Below are 15,323 nucleotides of genomic sequence, written 5' to 3' on the forward strand. Positions count from 1 at the left end.
GTGTGGCCCCTCTCCTTTCTAAATAAAAAAAAAAGCCCTGGGGAGGTGGTGGTCCGTGGGGCTTAAGAAAGCCCTTAGAGAGGGGGCACCGTGCACCCCTCATTTTGTTACACATTTAATATATGCCCCCCAAGACGTGGCCCACCCAGGTGCTTAATTAAAAACAAGAGCGGGAGACTGCGCTTTTAAAAAAAATTCACAGCGGGAGATGCGAATTTTGCCATGAGTTAAAAAATGATTTTATTCCCTGGCAGGGCACCATTTGTCCTGGCCATCCCTAACTCTTGAGCTATACATTCACCTGGTATATTTTAAACCTGGAGATAACCCCCTCTGTCTTGTGTTCCAATACTTCCAGGTTAGCCGCTGCCCATCATCCACCAGCTGCTCCCATCTGATAATACCACTCTGCTTCAAGGGCTTCACAGGACTATCAAGCAAACACTCCAGAAATCCTGGGGAGTACCGTATGAGGGACATCCTGCTATAGTAGGCAACATCCAGAAACGATCTAACCTCATACCAAGTTCTTGCTGAAGCCTGTAAACATTTCAGTCTAAACCTTTTTTTTTATTTTTATTTGGTGCTCCAAATTTCTAGGAGAATCCTTCCTCGGGCTGGCCCAAAAGCATTGCTGTAAACATTACCCCTCATCCGGGTGTAGTAAGACCATTCTATTATTTTTTAGCTGAAAAGCCCAGCAATAAAGTTGTAAGTCTGGGAATCTTAGCCCTCCTACCCCTTTGTTCCTCCTCAATTTCTTCAAGGTGAGGTGTATTCCCTTGCTAGCCCAAATAAATGATGTTATTTTCCCTTGCAATTTCAGAAGAGCCTTTTTATCAAAGGTCAACAGAATGTTATTAAACAGGAAAGTAATTTTGGTAAAATAGACATCTTCACTAGAGTAATCCGCCCGTATATGGAAAGTTGGAGGTTCTCCCAACCCTTTAACAAATCTCTTATCTCGCAACCCATCTTTTCGAGATTTACTGCTGCAATTTTCCCTATATGTTGAGTTATTTTTATCCCCAAATATGTCTTCTCAGCAACACATTTCCTCTCCCTACAACTCTGATTCCAGGTCATCATTTCTGTTTTTAATTCATTTATCTCATAACCACGAACCTCACAAAATTCCTTGCTTCACTCATAAGATGTGGCAAAGCAGAGTTTACATCCAAGGTCTAAACCATTAAATCATCGGCATATAAAGCAATTTCCCTGGAATATGCACCAACTTCAAAGGGTTTTATCTCTTCATTTGATCTCATTTTTTGGTGAAAGGTTCCATGTAAAGTTAAAAAAAATAATGGGGTAGAGGGGACAGCCTTGCCTTGTCCACCTTTCTATTCTCACTGGCGATGGTAAACTGTCATTCACCAAGATCCGTGCAATTGGAGCACTACAGATCTTCAGCAATGTATCTGTCAAGGTTTTACCTATTCCAAAATGGACTAAAACTGCCATGAGATACTGCCAATTAACACGATCAAATGCCTTAGCGGCATCCACAGGCACAACGGCTAATGGGGCACCTAAAGTTGTGGCTAAATTTACCGAGCCCAAGGTGTGATTAAGTCTTTCCCTGGCAGAAAACCCTTTTGATTCTGATGTATCTGGTGCCCCGCCACTTTATTCAAATGAGCTGCTAGGATGCTGGTAAAAACCTTATAATCACAATTGAGTAACGAAATTGGGTGGTAACATTGACACCATAGGGGATTCTTACCTGACTTCAAAATTAGTGAAATTACTGCTTCATTCCACGACTCTGGAATTGGATTACAATCTATCAAAATAGAATTAAACAACTCAACCAGACTGGTATAATCATATCTGCAAAAGTGGAATAAAGTTCACTGGAAATCCCATATGGCCCTGCGGCATTTCTCCTTTTTAACTTTCTTATTGCTGCCAAGATCTCACTACAATCTGATCTTTGGACACTTTAGGGAGATGTTTTTCACGAAGCCACAGTTCCACTTCTTCTGTTTTTTTTACTAGGTTTTCTGTATATAAATCCTGAAAAAAAAGGATTAAAGGCATTCAGTAATCATTTCTGTGTCCTCGACAATGATCTTCCTAATGCAATTCTGGCTTCTTTCCAGCCTTGATGTCCAAGCTAGTAATGTCCCACAACATTCCCCATGTACAATATTACTTGCTCTACTGGCTTCCCATTGCTGTGACACCTTCTCCTCCAACTTAACTCAGAACTTTAACTGCAGATACTCAAGTACTTCAGACATCTCCTTCCTTCCCTCCTCACTCAGTAAACTGGCTTTTAGCACCTCCGCTAATTTCGGAATCTCCTCTTCCAATTGCGAGAATTTAACTTTTTCCTGCTTTGCCCAATGTTCCAATAGGTTTTTGAGAGTTCCCATTAAAAAAGCCTTATACACATCCCAACCTGCATGCATGGTTGCTGATGTAATATTTCAGCTTGCAATATCTTTGCCACTATCTCTACCTGCAGCAAAATCCTTGTATTAAGTGTCCATCTCCTATCCCCATAAGAATGCTTCCACTTACTTTTTAAAAGCATAGCTGCATGATCTGACAAATGGATAGGAAGATGCTCTATTCCCACTACTTTCTCCATGTCTTTCCTATCAATGAAAAAATAATCTAGTCTAGAATAGTGACATTTCTTTTTGCAATGGAAAGTATAATCCCTACATTTCCCTTTTATTTAATGCAAGATATCATACAGATTAAAAATGTTCACCATATGCAGCAAATCTGCCCTCATCTTTGGGGAATTAATCTGTGTCCATACTCAGAATCTGTCAAGATTATTATCCAATAGGACATTACAATCTTCACCTAAAACAATAAGGGCATTAAAGTGAACCAAATTGAAAAAAAGTTGCATCAAGGGGGCAACATCATCCATATTTGGGCCGTAGTAACTCACTAAAGTATAAAGATTTTGGTACACCTTTATTTCAGCAATTATCCAACGCCCTCCATCATCAGTTTTATGGCAGACTAACTACACCCCTGAATTTAACACAAATATCAGGGCTATTCATTTAGTACTGTGGATTGATGTGTGGCAATCATGTTCTCCACCCATCTCAGTTAAAAAAAAAAGATCCCTGTCTCAAGAGGTGAGTTTCCTGGAGCAGGATTATTTGAGAATTATACTCTTTTAAGTATTGTAAGACTAATTGTTGCCTTTTCCTTACCTGTTGCCTATTTACATTCCAGCAAATAATTGCTAGAGGCTGCATGCTACTTAACTTTCCTGTACCCTCACTTCCCATACTTTAACCGGGAATCCGATTTCCCCGCTCGGTGCTTTACCAGTATATCTTTCACCTGACCTGACTTGAGGTCATTAAACCATTTTTACATTTTTTTCCCATGCTCCCCCATCCCGAGGGAGCCATCCTAACTATACAGCTAGCTATTTCTTAATGCCTATTGGAGATCAGCCCCATGGGAGTGACGATAACATCTTCCTCCTCTTGTATTTATTTAGCTGGAGCCCCCCCTTCTACACTTCTTTTCCTATGCTATAAAATTGTCCACATCTATTTCTAAAAAAATTACACATCTTATTCCGCCACATGACCTTCAGAATTGCAGGAAACCTTAGTTGTGCAGTTGCTCCCAACTAACTCCGCCAATCTGTTTCCCAGTTCCCACTGTTTATCTGCTGTCCCTTTGGAGATATCTGACCTAATCCTGAAGTTGCCCCCCCAACGCTTGCAATGATCTTTCTTAAAGAGCTAACCCCAGATTTGTTTTCTTCATAGCATAGGATAAAAAATTCACCAGAATCTTTCATGTTTTTTTCCACCCAGGGTGTATCTTAAAGGGGTCTCTATGCACTCCGTGGGAAGGTGTTTTTCAGTAAGTTAATTACAAAATATTTAATATTCGTCCCTTCCATTCCTTCAGCCACTTCAAAATTCTGATATTGTTCCTCCTAGCATGGGTTTCCATTTTTTCAAGCTTTTCGAACAGTACCTTCTCTCTCTGCTTCAAACGCACCACCTCTTGAGTGTTTTCTTGCACCACTGTCTGGAAGTATTGCAACCCACCTTCCAGATCCAGTGTGTGCTGGGCTGAACACTCTATCTTTGCCTCTAGGCTAGAGCAGGTTACCTGTATCTCCTTTTGGTTTGCCTCAGAGATTGAGAAGCGTTCTTTGATTTCCTGGGTTAGTTGACCAAACACTTCCTGGACTGCATCCCACCCCTGCGCCTGTACCCCAAGTGGTTCAAGTCTCGCCTTGGCCATTACTCTTTTCAGTTATGATCTCTCCCTCTGCTAAGTCTAGCTCTTCGACTGTGAGACAAGAAAACTTATTTGTGTGGGTACCACAGGGTGAATTACCGGGGTACTCAAGTCCCCTGATTCCATGCTCCTAATTTCACTCATTGTTGCTTTGCTTAGTGCCTCTCCCACTTCCACCTGACTCTTCTGTCCAGGTTAGTGCTACTTCCTCTCTCCCCTTTCCCTGAATCTCTCCTTAAATCAGACCGAACTTTAAAGTAGGACTTTGATGAAGGCGTAATTTTATGAGGTTTCATAGCCAGGAAATCCTGTTTCTTTTTTAGGAGTGCAGTAGCTACCGGCTTTATTAATGATTTTCTAATCTGAGGGGCTTTCACTAAACAACCACTACCCTCAGGTTTTGTCTACCTTAGTCGTGCCTTAACTGATATTAGGGAACTGTCTTCCCCCCTCTCCAAGTCCAAATTGTCCTCACCATCTAGCCACGAGGAATTGCAGGATCTTAATTTACAATGATTGAAAATCCCCTGCTGTCTCTCAGCTTTGTCCGTGTTTTTCCTCTCCTGTTGCCTACCGACCCCGAATCTGGTATGCTGAGAAATTTGAGTGCCAGATCTAACATTTGCTTCCAACACAGACTTACCCTCAGTCCACTGACTACTGGTATCCCTTAGAGTATGGTACTGCCTTCTACTCCTGTTTACCATCCACTTCTCACTGGGGCTTACAGCAGACTCTGTCTTCCGCTTTCTGCCTTGTTTCGCCCTGCTCCAGGCCTCTTGACAGGTGCTAGCTCTGCCAGCGATGACCGCGTTGTAGCCTCGCTGCGGCAGGACCCACTGCATGGTGCAAAACTCCCAGAATGCCCCTACTGCTGAGAACCAAAACGGCATCTCCAGCACCTCCATTCATCCAGGAGGCACCCCCAGAAGCTGGACTCCATCAAGACTCTGGGGAGAGAAACTTCCTCGGGGGACTCACGTCCCCGTGACGAGGTAAGCATTGATTTTCCCGCTATGTTGACACTCCCTTGGGTGCGACTTCTGACCCGCCACTAGCCAGCCACCATATTCTCGTTGACCTCCCCTGGTTGAAGTGTATTTCTCATTACTAGCTATAATTTGAAGAAAACAGCCTTTTAAAGATAGTTAACCCAAATATAAAGAATCAATATGCACACCAAATAACAAAACGAGTGCTTTCTGGACCAAAAGCTACCTTTCTGCTAAATTTGGTATAATTCCATCCAGTGGTTCGGGCTGTAGTCATGTTCAAAATCCCCATGGGAATTAAAATGGGAAACACACTTCTTTTGACCCCCCCTTTTTATTGGCCCCTGCTTGACGGTTCACCCCGAAACTTCCCATGTACAACAAGACCCTTGAGCAGACGTTATTTTGGTAAATTTCATAAACATTCATCAAACAGCACCAAACATATAGCCAAGTCCAAAAAACATATATATATATATATATATAAATATATGCACTGGGAGACAAATTAACAGTACATTTTACACTTTAAATAACGCCAGGCGCAACTCTAAGAGTTATTTTGGATAATCTCACCGACAAACAACAATGAGTTTGTGTCCTTAAGAATGCATGCATGCCAATGCAGCCGTGCCGCTGAAGGATGGCTCAGTGGTAACTGGGGTCCAGTTGCTATGTTGAACAATTTTAAATTAAAGCCAGATAAAAGTATGCTACAAAGGGAATGGACTGAGAACAGCAATAATGGAAACAAAAAAATTTAAGATGCTGATTACAACTTTATTGCACACATTCTTTTAAGCATCATTTGTGGTAAAATACTAAACTGAAAATCCAAATAGGTGGTGCACCACCACACGCAACAAACAACTGTAGACAGTGAAAAAAGTCCAGTACTCCAGTCGTCAAGAGGTGAAATCCTTCTTGTTTAATTCATTGAAAGTCCAATGCTTATTATTATCACAGTTCCGTGTATACACATTTACATTTTGCTATATTCTTTTATGCTACAAGTTTTTTCGTTTCTGCTTTGGTTTGGTGGTGCTTTTGCGCATCCACTTTCAGATGTTGCATGACACGGGCTATTTTGACATCATATTACTTCCAATGCGTGTGAATCTATTTAAGTTTGTTTTTACACGGTGCTGGGTTCCTTCATCGTGTTGGTACGCATATTCATATAACTGCAGTTTCTTTTCACTTTCCTTTTTTACTTCTAACGTAGCTTTTTTGGCTACCCTTCTGTTTGATTACAACTTCCACACGTTTGTTTTTTATGTCTTGTTACTTTACAGCCCTGAAGAAGCCCTTTGATTGGGCGAAACGCGTTGGCTGTGTTTTTTCTTTGCATCGTTGGCTGTTTATTCATTGTACCGTTGGCTGTATACACGGAACTGTGATAATACTAGGCATTGGACTTTCAATGAATTAAACAAGAAGGATTTCACCTCTTGATGACTGGAGTACTGGACTTTTTTCACTGTCTACAGTCGTTTGTTGCGTGTGGTGGTGCACCACCTATTTGGATTTGATGTATTGGGGCTAGTTTAGCCCCTTCTTTGGCTCTCTATGCAGCAGGAGCCTTGGTGGGCTTGCACGCCTGAAGATATTAGAGCTTATTATTTTCTGTATACTTGTTTCTGTCAACCACTAGGCACTTATAGGGATTAGTGCGTTCTCTGCGAGCGTGCTGCATTTTGTTTTTTTCTTTGTACTAAACTGAAACTATGAATGACTTACAACAGGAATGAAGGAATCGTGCTGAAAGTAATTATGTCATATCAGTTTTCAGGTGTGTAAAATATAACTACCAATCCAGAATTCAGTATAAAAACCATGATTGCGGAAATGAATAGACAATATCACTTGAAAAAGGAAAGCTGATGAAACGTGGCGTGGGGTCTGTTAAGAATCTGCCTGTATTAATAAATTAAGTTAGTCTGTGAAGCTCCCAAGTGCAGTGCTTCTTTGTATTTATAATGTTTAGGGTTGTGGTCTTAACCTCTTACCTGCACCAGCAGTTAGAGTGCGTCACTGCATAAGACCAATTGGTTTGGATATAGATATATATACACATACACACACATCATATTCCACAAGGCTGAGTAGTTTGTAAGTGTCACCAGAACCATGAGATGGCAATGTAGGACCACATTACGGGGGTCATTCTGACTTTGGCGGGCGGCGGAGGCCGCCCGCCAAAGTCCCGCCGGCAGAATACCGCTGCGCGGTCAAAAGACCGCCGCGGTAATTCTGAGTTTCCCGCGGGGCTGGCGGGCGAACGCCAGAAGGCCGCCCGCCAGCCCAGCGAGAAACCCCCTTCCATGAGGATGCCGGCTCCGAATGGAGCCGGCGGAGTGGAAGGGGTGCGACGGGTGCAGTTGCACCCGTTGCGATTTTCAGTGTCTGCGTGGCAGACACTGAAAATCTTGGTGGGGCCCTGTTAGGGGGCCCCTGCAGTACCCATGCCACTGGCATGGGCACTGCAGGGGCCCCCAGGGGCCCCACGACACCCGTTACCGCCAACCAGGTTCTGGCGGTCAAAACCGCCAGAACAAGACTGGCGGTAAGGGGGTCGGAATCCCCATGGCGGCGCTGCTTGCAGCGCCGCCATGGAGGATTCCCTTGGGCAGCGGGAAACCGGCGGTATACCGCCGGTTTCCCGTATCTGACCGCGGCTGTACCGCCGCAGTCAGAATGCCATGGGAGCACCGCCAGCCTGTTGGCGGTGCATCCGCGGTCGTTGGCCCTGGCGGTCCATGACCGCCAGGGTCAGAATGACCCCCTACATGTTACCCGTTACTCATTTTTTTTTTTGAGTTAGCTATCTTGAAAAAGCTGTTTTCTTCTAATTGCAGCTAGTAATGTACACTGTTTACACTTAATTACAATATTTATATTTTATTTTCTTTAATTAATTGTTGATTAAAAATAGACGATGGTGAAGGTCAGAAGATTTATGCCATTCTGTGGATGCAGCGCTTACAGCCTAGTTATGGATTTACCACATTTTCTACATAATTTGTAGAATAGGTTTCAAAATTTGCATGTTTCACCAAAGAATTTTGTTTTGAGCTAGCTAGGCGAGTGGTACTAGTTATGTTGTGCGTGTAAGTAACCATAATTGACTAATTGAAGACCACTCTGCAAGGAATTAACATTGTCCATTAGGATTATCCTGCATTATGGATCAAATTATTCAGCAAGGTTTACTAAATTGTGTAGCGAAAAATTCAAATGATGCAGCCTATTTTCTGGCAGCATTATTTTCATCTACGAATGAAAAAGAACATTGAACATGAAATCTGCAAATTAACTGAACAATGCAGTCAGTATATAACTGTGCAGTAAGTGCTGCAGCCACAGAATTGCATAAATCCACCAACCTCACAGTTACCCTTATTTTATTCACAATTTATTCTGCAATCAATCAACCAATCAATCAATCTATTTCTAAAGCGCACTACTTACCCGTTAGGGTTTCAAGGCGCTGGGGGGGAAGGGGTGCTGCTACTGATCAAAGAGCCAGGTCTTGATGTGTCTTCTGAAGGTGAGCAGGTCCTGGATCTGTCTTAGGTCAGACGGGAGGGTGTTCCAGGTTTTTTGGCGGCGAGGTAAGAGAAAGATCTACCGCCAGAGGATCTGCGCCAGATGCGGGGGATGGAGGCGAGGGCGAGGTTGGCGGAGCGGAGTTGTCGTATGGGGGTGTAGAAGCTGAGTCTGCTGTTCAGGTAGGTTGGTCCGGTGTTGTGAAGTGCTTTGTGTGCGTGGGTGAGGAGCTTGAAGGTGATCCTCTTGTAGACGGGGAGCCAGTGAAGGTCCCTTAGGTGGGGGGTGATGTGGCTGTGGGGAGGGATGTTGAGGATGAGTCGGGCGGAGGCGTTTTGGATGCGTTGGAGGTGTTGCAGGTGTTTATACGGGATGCCTGCTTAGAGTACGTTGCTGTAGTCGAGCCTGCTGCTGAAGAGGGCCTGAGTTACTGTTTTTCTTGTTTCGGTTGGGATCCATTTGTAGATTCTGCGAAGCATGCGGAGGATGTTGTAGCAGGAAGAGGAGACAGCGTTGACTTGTTTTGACATGGAGAGGGATGAGTCGAGGATGAAGCCGAGGTTTCGTGCGTGGTCGGTTGGTGTCGGTGGGGTTGGCCACCACGAGTCGTCCCAGGCGGAGGGGGTGGGCCCAAGGATGAGAACCTCTGTTTTGTCCGAGTTGAGTTTCAGCCAGCTGCTTCTCATCCAGTCGGCAACGTCTTTCAAGCCCTCGTGGAGGTTGGTTTTGGCGGTGTGTGGGTCCTTGGTGAGGGAGAGGATGAGTTGGGTGTCGTCGGTGTAGGAGATGATGTTGAGGTTGTGTTGACGGCCACTTGTGCGAGGGGGGTCATGTAGATGTTGAACAGCGTCGGGCTGAGGGATGAGCCCTGGGGTACACCGCAGATAATGTTGGAGGCTTTGGATAGGAAAGGGGGAGGCGGACTCTCTGGGTTCTTCCGGAGAGGAAGGATGTGGTCCAGTCTAGGGACTGGTCTTGGATCCCTGCTTCGAGGAGGTGGATTTTCAGAGTGTGGTGGCAGACAGTGTCGAAGGCGGCCGACAGGTCTAGGAGGATGAGGGCTGATGTTTCTCCATTGTCGAGATAGCTTCTGATGTCATCTGTGGCGGCGAGGAGGGCGGTCTCGGTGCTGTGGTTTCGTCTGAAGCCGGACTGGAAGGGGTACCGGGTGAGCTGTGCGTTGCCGATTTTCTCAGTGACCTTCGCCCGGAATGGAAGCAGGGAGATGGGCCGGAAGTTCTTCAGGTCTTTGGGGTCCGCCTTTGTTTTTTGAGTAGAGCGTTGATTTCGGCATGTTTCCAACTTTCCGGGAATCTTGCTGTTTCGAAGGAGATGTTGATGATCTTCCGTAGGTGCGGTGCGATGGCTTTGTTGAAAATGTGGTGTGGGCAGGGGTCTGATGGTGATCCGGGGTGGATGGAATTTCATGGTCTTGCGAGTTTCGCCGTCGTTGATGCTGGTCCAGGAGGTCAGGCGGCTGGAGCGGGTGGAGTTCGTGGAGAGCGGGGTAGGTGTGTCCGAGGTGTGAGGGGTGTTGAAGCTGTCATGGATGTCTGTGATTTTTCGGTGGAAGGCGGTGGCTAGGGCGTTGCAAAGTTCTTGGGAGGGGGTGATGTTGTTGACGGTGGCGCTTGGGCTGGAGAGCTCCTTTACGATGTTGAAAAGTTCTTTGCAGTCGTGAGCGTTGTTTTCTAGGCGGGTTTTGAAGGAGGATCTTTTTGCTAGCCTGATGAGTTGGTGATGGCTGCGTGTGGCGTCCTTGAGTGCTGTGTGGTTGTTTGGTGTGTGTTCGAGGAGCCATTTTTGCTTGAGTTTACGGCAGTTTCGCTTGGAGCCTTGGAGGTCGTTGGTGAACCAGGGGGCTTTTTTGTTAATTTGGTTGTTGGAGGGTTTCTTGAGTGGTGCAAGGCGGTTGGCGCAGTTGTTGATCCATAGCTTGAGGTTGTGGGCGGCACTGTCGGGGTCGGTTGGGTTGGTGGGTGGTTTCTGGCTAGGGCGTTGGTTAGCTGATCTTCAGTGACTTTGCCCCAGCGTCGGCGGGGTGGTTTCTCGGTGAGGTGGTGTTCGGTTTGTTTCTTGAAGGTGAAGTGGATGCAGTGGTGGTCGGTCCAGTAGAGTTCAGTGGTGTGATTGAAGGTGACGTGGTCGCTTGTGGAGAAGATGGGGTCTAGAGTGTGACCGGCTGAGTGGATGGGTGCGTTGACGAGCTGTCTGAAGCCGAGGTTGGCGAGGTTGTCGATCAGGGTGGTGGAGTTGATGTCGTTATTGCTTTTGAGGGGAAAGTTCAGGTCCCGAGGAGGATGTAGTACGTGGAGGCGAGTGCGTGGGTGCTGGCAAGGTCGGCGATGGCGTTGCAGAATGGTGCCCTGGGTCCAGGAGGTCTGTAGATGAGCGTTCCTCTGAGGGTGGTGTTGGGGTCGGTGTGGATTTGAAAGTGCAGGAGTTCGGCGGAGCTGAGGGAGTCGTGCAGGAGGGTCTTGACTTCGAGGGTGGCTTTGTGGATGACGGCTATGCCTCCTCAGGTTCTGTTGGTGCGGTCTCTGCAAGAGACCTTGTACCCGTCAGGAATGGCTATGGCGAAGTCAGGTGCTGAGGAGTCATTCCACCAGGTTTCAGTTAGGAAGGCCACATCCGGGGTGGTGGAGTCGAGCAGGTCCCAGAGCTTGATGGCGTGCTTGCGTGCGGAGCGGGTGTTGAGGAGTATGCAGCGGAGGTGGTTGGTCTTGGTCCTGGGAGGTTTGTGGTCTCTGGTGCAGATGAAGCTGCAGTTGTGGCAGGAGAAAGGCCTGTGTGTGCTCTTTGGAGTGGCCTGGTAGCAGGTGGTGTCTCGGCCAGTATTGAGTGCGCGGAGGGTGTCGGCGTCGTAGTGGAGGCTGGAGATGTGGCTGTTGCGAGGTCCAGGGGTTCTGGCGCTGGGCATGGTCCAGGCGCGGACGGGCGCAGACGGGCTTGCCTCTGGCGCGCCAGCGGCGCGCCCGCTGCGCGGTCGCACAGCAACTGTCATTAAGAAGGGAGGGGGAAGGGAGGAGCAGCTGGGAGGCGGGAGGAGTGGGCGAATGGGGGCACAGGGGGTAGGGGGAGCAGGGAAAGGAGCAGGAAAAAAAGGCGCAAAATTAAAAGAGGGCAAAAAGGCCCAAGATTAAAAGTTGGAAAAAGGGGCAAACGAGTAAAGGTTGAAGAATGGCAAAGAGTAAAAAGTCTGAAAGGAGGCAAAGAGTAAAAGGCAGAAAAAGGCAAAGAGTACTGGCTGAAAAAGGCAAAGAGTAGAAAGGCAAAGAGAGCAGAGAAAGACCGAGGAACCAGAGAGACACTCTAGCGGATCGGGTCCCGGAGGGCCTCGATCTCTAGAAGCAGCGAAGGCGGGGAGGGGGAGACACGGGCACGGCTTGGTGGTGCTGTGCACGTGGGGAGTGTATTACCTGGCCAAAATAGGTCAGGAGACACTCACCTTAGCGTGCAGCGACCGCCATTAAGAAGGGAGGGGGGAGGGAGGAGCAGCAGGGAGGCGGGAGGAGCGGGCGAATGGGGGTGTGGGGGGAGTGGGGAAAGTAGCGGGGAAAAAAGGCGCAAAATTAAAAGAGGGCAAAAAGGCCCAAGATTAAAAGTTGGAAAAAGAGGTAAACGAGTAAAGGCTGAACAATGGCAAAGAGTAAAATGTCTGAAAGGAGGCAAAGAGTAAAAGGCAGAAAAAGGCAAAGAGTACTGGCTGAAAAAGGCAAAGAGTAGAAAGGCAAAGAGAGCAGAGAAAGACCGAGGAACCAGAGAGACACTCTAGCAGATCCGGTCCCGGAGGGCCTCGATCCCTTGAAGCAGCGAGGGTGGGGAGGGGGAGACACAGGCACGGCTTGGTGGTGCTGTGAACGCGGGAGTGTATTACCTGGCCAAAATAGGTCAGGAGACACTCACCTTAGCGTGCAGCGACCGCCATTAAGAAGGGAGGGGGGAGGGAGGAGCAGCTGGGAGGTGGGAGGAGTGGGTGAATGGGGGTGAGGGGGGAGCAGGGAAAGGAGCAGGAAAAAAAGGCGCAAAATTAAAAGAGGGCAAAAAGGCCCAAGATTAAAAGTTGGAAAAAAAGGCAAACGAGTAAAGGCTGAACAATGGCAAAGAGTAAAAAGTCTGAAAGGAGGCAAAGAGTAAAAGGCAGAAAAAGGCATAGAGTACTGTCTGAAAAAGGCAAAGAGTAGAAAGGCAAAGAGAGCAGAGAAAGACCGAGGAACCAGAGAGACACTCTAGCGGATCGGGTCACGTAGGTCCTCGATCCCTAGAAGCAGCGAGGGCGGGGAGGTGGAGACACGGGCACGGCTTGGTGGAGCTGTGCACGCGGGGAGTGTATTACCTGGCCAAAATAGGTCAGGAGACACTCACCTTAGCGCGCAGCGACCGCCATTAAGAAGGGAGGGGGGAGGGAGGAGCAGGTGGGAGGCGGGAGGAGCGGGCGAATGGGGGTGGGGGTGTAGCATGGAAAGGAGCGGGAAAAAAGGCGCAAAATTAAAAGAGGGCAAAAAGGCCCAAGATTAAAAGTTGAAAAAAGAGGCAAACGAGTAAAGGCTGAACAATGGCAAAGAGTAAAAAGTCTGAAAGGAGGCAAAGAGTAAAAGGCAGAAAAAGGCAAAGAGTACTGGCTGAAAAAGGCAAAGAGTAGAAAGGCAAAGTGAGCAGAGAAAGACCGAGTAACCAGAGAGACACTCTAGCGGATCGGGTCACGGAGGGCCTCGATCCCTAGAAGCAGCGAGGGCGGGTAGAGGGAGACACGGGCACGGCTTGGTGGTGCTGTGCGCGCGGAGAGTGTATTACCTGGCCAAAATAGAATGAAAATGCACCTTATAACAAACCTCTTCCCTTGACTTGTCCAGAGAGCCTCCCCACCATGTTCAGTGGTGATTCTCAGAAGGTTTGTTTTGTCCATTCTACTCCAGTTTTGCCCAGATTGATCTGGGGTAGGTTATTTTTAATTAGCCTTACAGGCTCAGCCTTATCCTGACTTACACCCCTAGTGTTTGCTGGTGATCCCTGTCTGGATGACTATGCAACCTTCATGGCAATATTTAAATGTATGTGCCCCGAGGCCTTAAGGGTGCCCTAACATATTCTAGGTGTTTTAGGCAACTAGCAACACAGTCCATTTAGGTTGAAAGGACATATATGATACTTCTCAGAGGAGATCTTTGGGAAGAAATAAAATATGAATTAATATAAGTGCCTCGTCGTGCTTCTCTGCTAGGAGAAGTCTGTCAGTTGACGAACATGCTCATAAACATCATTTAAGGCTTTGTCTTTATTATGGTCAGCAAGGAAGTATCATTCCTTCCAGTCCTATTGTAGAAGAAAAAACAACAACTCTTTACTTAGGTAATACCAGAAGACACATTTATTTAGATGCTTTGAGAAAGTGTATTAACTGATCAAGCAATCAATCGGGTTTTGTAAAGCGTGGCTACTCACCCGTGAGGGTGTCAAGACGCTGGTTGGGGGGGTGGGAGTGTGGAGCCTCATCCTGAAGAGCCACTTCTGGAGGTTCTTCCTGAAGATGGTGAGTGATGGGCTTTGTCTGAGGTATAGGGGCAAGTTGTTCCAGCTATTTGCTGCAATGTAGGTGTAGGATTGTCCTCTGGCGGTGGTTTTTCGAATGTGAGGGATAGTGGCCATAGCCAGTTGAGCAGAGCAGAAGAATCAGGCAGGTCTATGGAAGGAGATGCAGTGGTTTAGGTAGCCCGGTCCGGCTTTGTGTATGGCTTTGTACGTGTGGGTGAGTAGCTTGAAGGTGATTCGTTTTTCTATCGGGAGTCAGTGGATGGTCCTCATGTGCTGGGAGATATGTTCTTGCCATGGGAGGTTAACTACAAGTCTAGCGGCGGCGTTCTGTATCTCATGCTCATACCTTGCATCATCTATACTCATACCTGATGCACTGTACCTTAGGACCCTTAAAACCTAAAGCCCAGCGCTTTGAACTTAGCACTTAAAACCTAGCAATTAGAACACAGCATTTAGAACATAGCCTTGTGAATCTAGCATTTTAATCCTAATGCTTAGAACCTAGTGCTTTGACCATATCATTTTAAACCTAACACTTAGAACTTAGAACGCTCTTTGTTTATATAGAACTCTTACTCTTACATTCCCTTACCCTCTTTCCTATGTGTAGTCTTGCAACCTGAGCTCCCTGTAGCCATAGGAAAGTGAGCACAGAAAGCGTACCTGCAGACACAGCTAAATCCCCTCAGACATTACCGACCAGGGATTTTTAATAAGGTCCCTTACCTTTTCAAGATGTATGCACTTGGTTGTTCAGGGGAGAATCATCTGTTCTGTAGCCCTTAAAATGCCAGCACCTGGTCATCCGATCCACGGCACTCAAATCTAGAAGGGAACTGTGGAAGAAAAATGAAAAACACAACAATCTCCATTATGGGAAAAGAAAAATAATATGTGTGTGTGCAAATGACCTGCTGACCAGTACTCCTCTCTTCAACACGAAGAATATCTGTGCAGGTCACTTTGGGTGCCTGGCGACCCTGGAAGAATACAAAATAG

Source organism: Pleurodeles waltl, chromosome 7, assembly GCF_031143425.1.
Source record: "Pleurodeles waltl isolate 20211129_DDA chromosome 7, aPleWal1.hap1.20221129, whole genome shotgun sequence".
NCBI lineage: Eukaryota > Metazoa > Chordata > Amphibia > Caudata > Salamandridae > Pleurodeles > Pleurodeles waltl.